We start from the raw sequence: 7,993 nt of genomic DNA, 5'->3' as shown, positions 1-7,993 counted from the left end.
CGAATTGCAGTGATACAAATCACACAAACCATAGAAGAAGCTGATAGACAGAGGCTATGTAATGTAGTTCCAGGGAATAAACGTCTAACAAGCCTATAAGAGTTTAGAAATGAGGATCATACATGTGTCCTATGGAACTCTTTTAAAGAAACCTTACCTTTATTGTGTGGCACCTCTTACCTTGACTAAGCCCCTGAAATCCTTTTGGATTGATAGATATGACTTAGCTGCCACTACCCACCTTTCCCTTCTGGAGATGTGCCGTATAGCAGACTGGAACTGGCTGAAGAAATAAGATTTGCGTCTTTTCACAAAACTTCCTCCAAGCAAGCAGGACTTTGCTGACAGAGGAGGGAAGGCGTCTCCGCCACTGGGTAATCAGTTGAGAAAAGAGGTGAGATAAGGCTGCTGTATAACCAGGTCACCAAAGAAAATGAGAGAGCTAAGCACCCAGAAGCAGCCGAGTGTGGAAAATAAGCCACAGAATGGAGCTACTATATTGTGGGATTCAGCTCAATATGAAGGAAAGGAGCAGAAGAGTCTTTTTGAATGGGTTTTTTTTTGTTTTGTTTTTTTTAACCAATTGGTCCTCAGTTGCTGCACATGCATAAGCTTTCACACAAGTCAGAATTGCACGGGAATTAAAAGAGGAATTTGTGTTTTAGTCAGAAGTAAGCGGGAACTTGTCTTAGTCCCAAAGCTCCTCAGATCACATTTTAATATGAAATGCTTAATAGCCTTCTGGGTTTCATTGGTTTAAGACATAAATCAGTGACTTAATGATGCTGTAGAGCACATCAGACCTCTGTTCGATGGTTTTCCATCTGTCGCACATCATATTGGTGGTCTGTCAAAATAATGGCACTTAAAATTTGGTTGTGAAGCGTTTCTGTTTGTCTTAACATGTTGTGAAGTTAAAACAACAAAAAACAGATGCATTAGGGAGAGTTTGATCAAATCTGACAGCTGTGAAAGAAAATATAGAAAAGAGGAACACAGAAATGTCTCATTGTGCTGTCAATATAATCACTTTAGGTTTGAAAATATCTGATTGGTTCATCTCTTAATGTGTTCTTTTCATCATAAAAAAACATAACTGTGGAAATTTAGTCATCCTCTATCCTGCTTTATTCACATTGATGTGGACTGGAGTTTACCGCCAGTTTATACTGACCAAATAATCCAACATGAATGAATTTGGATTGTACGCAGAATCCAAGAGGAACAAGCAAACTCCACACAAGAAGAAGCCATTGAGTCTCAACCTAGAAATACATACATGCTTTAACAATGGTAAATTGTTAAAAATGGCAAGTATTTATTTGTGGCTCGTTATGGAATGATATATTCCACATCTAATTGTGTAATTTTTTGGTATTCTAAACAGCTAGAGTGAGTGCTCAGTATACAAACTCAGTGCTGTATTGTTGTCACTCATACATTTATTATAAGGATGCATGTAAAGTAAGAAGGTTCAGCAGCTCTGATTACCTCGGCAGATAAAGTTTTTAATGAGTATTGTGAGCCTTCTTTTAAAGACCAAGAGGTTATACCGCCGACATCGCCGAATCAAATTTCTCATTGGCAAGGTGTGAAATCTTCAGTATGTCATCGTTTCAACACGAATCAGCTGGACATCACAGGTCAAAACTCTCCTGGTTTCTCTTTCTATGCCTGTTTTGCAACGCTCACTGGTGTCCCGGGCATTATTAAATGACTAAAGTATACTCAAGAGTTCAACCTCAGTGCAGAAGAAAACATCATTTTGTGCCATGTTTGTATGATAAAGTCTGTTGAAGAGCATTAAACAGAACAAAAATAATCATTTGTACAGAAAAAAAAAATAATCTTAATTGGAAAAATGCCTCAATAGAAAGGATGGCGCCACAGTTTTCATCATTTCCATGCTACAATTTTATGTGTTATTTGAGTGAAAACTGCCCTATATATGACTAACTAACAGCCCTGTTCTAATAATGATGATTTGCATGTGTTTGGTGTGCCGTACCTATGTTCATGCATGCATATAAAAAAAAAAAAAGAAAAGTTAATTATTTTTAAAATAAATACATAGTGGTGTCACTGGAAGGATGGGATATTTAATTTAAGTAAATAAGTGAAATATTATCTCTTTGTTGAGCCTGACTAGTTATCAATTTTAAGACTCTGATCCTGTCGCCAAGATAAAAAGAAATGTGGATGTTACCAAACGCAGTCCCTAACCTCAAAATAAGGTTTATATCAAAATCCTGATAAGTTCCTATTGTGGTTATGTGTGTGTGGGTGAGTGGACACACTCTGTCCACTCACCTACCTTGTATATTGTGTATTAATCAAAATTGCACAGCTCTCAACAAACAATATTGCAGAAAGCTCATATTTGCCGGTGCATCAGTCCTGCTTTCAGATGTTCACGTGGATCATAGGACAAATTACCATCTCCAAAACTTCTAATTAATGATTTAGTGGGCTAGTCAAAGAAGTGAGTCCGCACATGAATGATTAAATATGTGCTAACCTAATTTAGGCCCTAATCCATATTTAATGAATTACGCTGTTTAGTCATAGCAGAGTGAAAATGGGGGAGTGAGCAATAAGATTTAGACATCAGAGAATAGTCAGGCTTCATGTCACAATCATAAATTATTCTGCTTCAGATAGCCCGGCCACAGAGTTACTTCCAAACCTCCACAATAAAATGAGCAATCGAAGGGGTAACGATGGCCAATTAGACTAATGCCGTCAATCTGAAGCAAACCTAACCGAAATTAGATTCATTTTTAGAAGTCACCTTGCTCTCTTCATCAGCCTGTAGAGATTCAGTGTTTCTATTTTTTTTTTCCCCCACCGCTGAAAATCTGACACATTTATTAGCAGATCTGTGTCGTTTGTGATTACATGGGACAGTGGAGAGGTGGGTGCGAATGGACTTGAGGTGGTGGGAGTTGTGTATAATGTACTACAGTAACAAGAAGAGAGGGGGGGGGGGGGATAGTCTCGAGGTGAGGAGTAATATCAAAGAGTCGAGGCCAGTGAAGTCCAGCAGCCGCAGCCAAGTGCAAATCCCTGTGGTGGAGAAAATCTCAAAGTGACAGCTTTCAATTACAAGAGTCTGAGAATGTGTGTGTGTGTGTGTGTGTGTGTGTGTGTGTGTGTGTGTGTGTGTGTGTGTGTGTGTGTGTGTGTGTGTGTGTGTGTGTGTGTGTGCTACCTGTCAGCACTTCTGGGCATTACTGACAGTTAGATGTCACAGCTTTTAAATTGAAACTAACTCATGTACGCACGCACGCACGCTTCTTCCCTCTCTCAGTCTCATTCTCACTAATGGCGGTGGTGTATTCTCAGGTGTCCAGGTCAAACTGATGTTTGAGTCTGAAAACCAAAATGAAGACGAAGCAGACGCCGCACACCAAAACACAATGTGCGACCGTAGATTCTGTGTAGCTGCATGTGATTTGCATCTAAGAGCATCCCAGTAAATGATGTATAAACACATGAGCAACTGACTCTGCTTTGCAGCGTTTGACTAGAAAGCAACTCCACAAAGGTAATGAGGCATATTGTTGTTTCTCACTTGTTGTTGTTGTTTCTTGATTTATTCAGGGAAATACAGAAAAACAATCTTACATTAAAAATAAGAAATCCAATAGTTGTGTGATGTATAGGTCGCCCAGATGAGGCATCACCAGTGTGCATTTGGACAGGCAGTGTTGGAGTCGATTATTTTTTTTTTAACACAACATGAATACTCACTAATAAATCTGTTGACTTGTTTATCTTTTTTTTTTTTATTCCCAAAACATTTTCTATTACCTGAAGGGAGGATTTACTCCCATTAAGCATTATTGAGGTCTCATGTTTGGAGGTGAAGCCTGTCTTCAACTCATCTCATGGTGTTCAGAGGGGTCGAGGTCGAGGCTTTGTTGCTGAGCGATTTCCTCTGACCCTTTCAAATTGCTTCTTCATGCACCTAACGGTGTGTAGAGTGGCACGCTGTGTTGTGTCTGCCTCAGGTTGAACAAGGACACGATATAAAATGCTGATCCAAATCTACACAATATATGTTATTTATTAAACTCTTTGTCAAATCTATGCCTATTTAATGATTAACAGTTGGATTAACAGTGGAGGCAGTTTTTAAAGACCATTTCCTTGGATGGAAGTGTCAATCTCTGTTCTGTTTGTCTGCATACAGATAAGAGTTAGAGGCGGTTTGCTGTCATTGCAGTGAACACAAGGTGGCAGTAGAGCAGCATTCTCTCCTGCTGCAGCCAGGTGACTCATCCAGGCAGAGGAGCTGCAGCCTTTCAGCCAGACAGAGGAGATAAAAACAGTCAAACCTGCTGTATTGACCCCGGTCTTAGAGCTAGAGCTCATCTGCTAACCCTTTCAGCATAGAAAAAACACACTGTGGCTGCAGAGAACTCCAGATTTCCTTGTTAAATAAAAACGGAGTAGATCAAGGGACAGCATCCCGAACAGAGGGGACACAGAGGTCTGTCATGCTGTCATGCTCCATAACAGACCAGCACTCGGGCTTTATTCAGACACCTTTTTTCCCACGTGCCCTTCCCTCAAACCTTGCATCAAAGAAATCAATGATCTGATTTTGACTGGCTGGTGAGAAGTGCAATGGTCGAGCCAACCAATCCTTTGCTAAATCTGTCAATTTAAAAGGCGGAAGAGACACCTTTTAACGATTTTGAACAAGCTCACTTGCTGTGAGGTGGCTGCTGAGGCATCGTTATGTAAGACTGCATAGACACTCAAGGATGGGGCAGAGTTTTGTTGCTGAGGCAGTTTTTCAACAACTCTGTACTTCATAGCAGGAATACGGTCCTAGAATCAAGCTTATAAATCTCCAACAATGAGCCGCAATATTACATTATTCTATTTGTAGAGGTTTAAGGTTAAGAATTGTACACATACACACACACACGTATCAAAATACTTGCACAAATCTCTGTCAGCATATACCAAACAATAACTCTTAACGCCATTTATGTACACACACATGCTGTAGAAGTGTGTGTGTGTGTGTGTGTGAGTGTGTGTGTGTGTGTGTGTGTGTGTGTGTGTGTGTGTGTGTGTGTGTGTGTGTGTGTGTGTGTGTGTGTGTGTGTGTGTGTGTGTGTGTGTGTGTGTGTGTGCTGTGCTGTGCCGTTGTGTGGGTGGCACCCCAGGGCTATACGACGGCCAGGTGAAACGAGTGTGTGCTGTCCAAACCCTGCAGGGGCAGGATAATCCTGATTCCTGATGTTAATCTGAGTATTGAGCTTCTGTGTGGGGTGGTGGTGGTGGGGGGGAGGGGCCACGCTGACACCTGATGGTGTGGAGGTCAAAGCTGCGGATGCCTGTGTGTGTTTGGTGTGTGTGTGTTTGTGTGTGAGTGATGCTCCTCTTGCCCTTTCCAAATGTCACAGAAGGGCCAACTCCTGAAGAGCGAGCCCATAATGTGTGCCCACACATTGTGTGTGTGTGTGTGTGTGTGTGTGTGTGTGTGTGTGTGTGTGTGTGTGTGTGTGTGTGTGTGTGTGTGTGTGTGTGTGTGTGCCATGGTAATCTCCACTATTAAGCCCTTCAAAAGTCTCATTTCCACTGATGTTTGTTTGTTTGTGCGTGTGTGTGTGTGTGTGTGTGTGTGTGTGTGTGTGTGTGTGTGTGTGTGTGTGTGCGTGTGTGTGCGTGTGTGTGCGTGTGCGTGCGTGTGCGTGCGTGTGCGTGCGTGTGCGTGTGTGTGTGTGTGCAAAGCACATGCGTATGCTTACCTTCCATTTGCGACTCTCTTCAGTATCAAGATCTTTTCTGCTCTTCTCTTATCATATTTTTAATACTTGTCATTCACAGCGCAGTGCAGTTCACAAATTCTTCAAAACAATATCTGCTTACCACAAAATATCTAAATAGATTTTCATCTCACCCCAGTGGTTCAGTCTTGGTTCATATTCATAAACAGCTCTAAAACTCAGAAATAAGAAAGTCAAAACACAATTGTGCCTGACCGTCAAATCTTACTTTATTTAGCGGTTTGGGATACAATATTCCTAATATGGCTGCGTTACACTAACTAGATTTTTTGAGGTTCCGTGAGGCAAAAGTGTTGCTGCTTTGAAATAATGAGCTCACACATGTATAAAACATTGTCAAACTCATCAACAATCTTACAAGCCCGGATAAGCTTCGTGAATTCCCATTTATGTCTTGACTCAAATTTATTCCTCACCATGTGACTGTGGAAAAAAAAAAAGAAGAAAAGAAGAAAAAAAAGAAAAGAAAAGCAAGTACTCCATGGTGCCCAATCTCGACGAGCGATGTCCGCCCACAGTCTGTCACCAGTCAGCTCTATTCTATTCCATACGGCATTAAGATAAATAAATATATAAATAAACAATTAGCGGAGACATGGCGCTTGCTCGAGCTATTTTGACCATCATTGCCAATGAGGAGAAAATGTACAGTATGTGTCAAGAATGACTTCATGATGCTAATATTTGCTTTTGGACTTTTCAGCAGTCCATCATTTTTGCCAACCGAGGGTGTGAAAATAAAACCAGTGACAACAAACAACTGCAAACAAGCAAAGCTTGATGTATCCTTTATCTACTCCTCTGTGTTTCTCCTCATCTTTGTTCCGTGCTTCGCGTTCTTGGTTGGTTTTTATCTGAGGGGGAGTTGTTGTTGTCACAAACACTCATTAAGCTGTCCAGAATTACAGGTATAATACAAGATTGATTTTCCCTTTGGCCACCATTCTAAAATACAGCTTTCACTAGATTTCAGCAAGAATAATAGAATGATTTGAGTCATACCGCAAATCAAACTCCCTGTTTCAAACCGAGACGCTCCGGTGGCAAGTTTTTAAGGCACGTTTTGCAAATCCTAAAAGAAAAAAAAACAACTTTTTTGTGCACCCCTGCATTATATTTCATTGGTACATGATGATAAAACAGTACATGTTTACAGCTTTTTGAGTCAAACTCTGCGGGGAATTGGGAGTGGCGGTGGTACTGATAGCAGGGGGCGTACAAATAAAGGCAAAGAGCAGTTCATAAAATGGTTTCTATAACAATCGGAGCACGACGGGTTGCCTTACTTATGGGCTTAACCCATAATGATGGTGTTTGATTTCTCACAAACTGTGAAAAACTGACATTATTAGAGCAACAAAACTCCCACCACACTGCAACTGCCACATTAGTACCGGAGACATGGCAACCTAAATGTCTTCAGACTTATGGTGTTACACAATTAAAAAAAAAAAATAGATGTTGCATTAATGATTTGTATGAATGCATACATCCAAAGCAACTTCAAAGAAACCGTATGTTTGTAAGAAAAACATAGCTGTAAGATGCTGTTCAACTGTATGATAAAGAAGTTGAAAAAAGCATGTAGTACATCATATTATTTTTGCCGCTTTCAGAAATACATTTGTTCAAAACCCAAAACACACTATAGGCTGAACTTAAAAGCAGCCAACATTATATTAAAGGGCATCATTATTTGAAATATATTCAAATATATGTGAATATCAGAGTGGTGGATGTGTACAATTTAAACTTGATTTAAAGACTCGCAATACTGCAACACTAAGCGAAGTCAACCGCGGTGCAATGTATCTGGACACACCTAAGCATTTGATAATATATTAAAGGTCTTATATAATGTGAAATTCACTTTGTAATGCTTTTTCTTATGGTATTGTGTTCCCATAGCCTGTACTGTTAAGGGGGTGAAGAAAGTGTGTCATCGCTCTCACTCGTTTGACTCTACCTTTCAGTGAATGTTCTCATACAGGTGATCCAGGAACCTCCCCTTTGGGGTCAGACTCTGGTTCAAACCGGTGAAAAACTGCTTTTTTATTAGCCATATCAATAAATCCACCGTAAACATTAGCACTTGGCAATTTGGGGCAATACACTGTGAGTATGTTGTTTGACCTCTGACAACCATGTGAAATTGTTTAGGAACTGTATGGGACCTTTGATATATT

The sequence above is a fragment of the Lipophrys pholis genome (genome assembly GCF_963383615.2).
Source record: "Lipophrys pholis genome assembly, chromosome: 5".
Lineage (NCBI taxonomy): Eukaryota > Metazoa > Chordata > Actinopteri > Blenniiformes > Blenniidae > Lipophrys > Lipophrys pholis.
Note: the sequence above shows the minus strand (reverse complement) of the source record.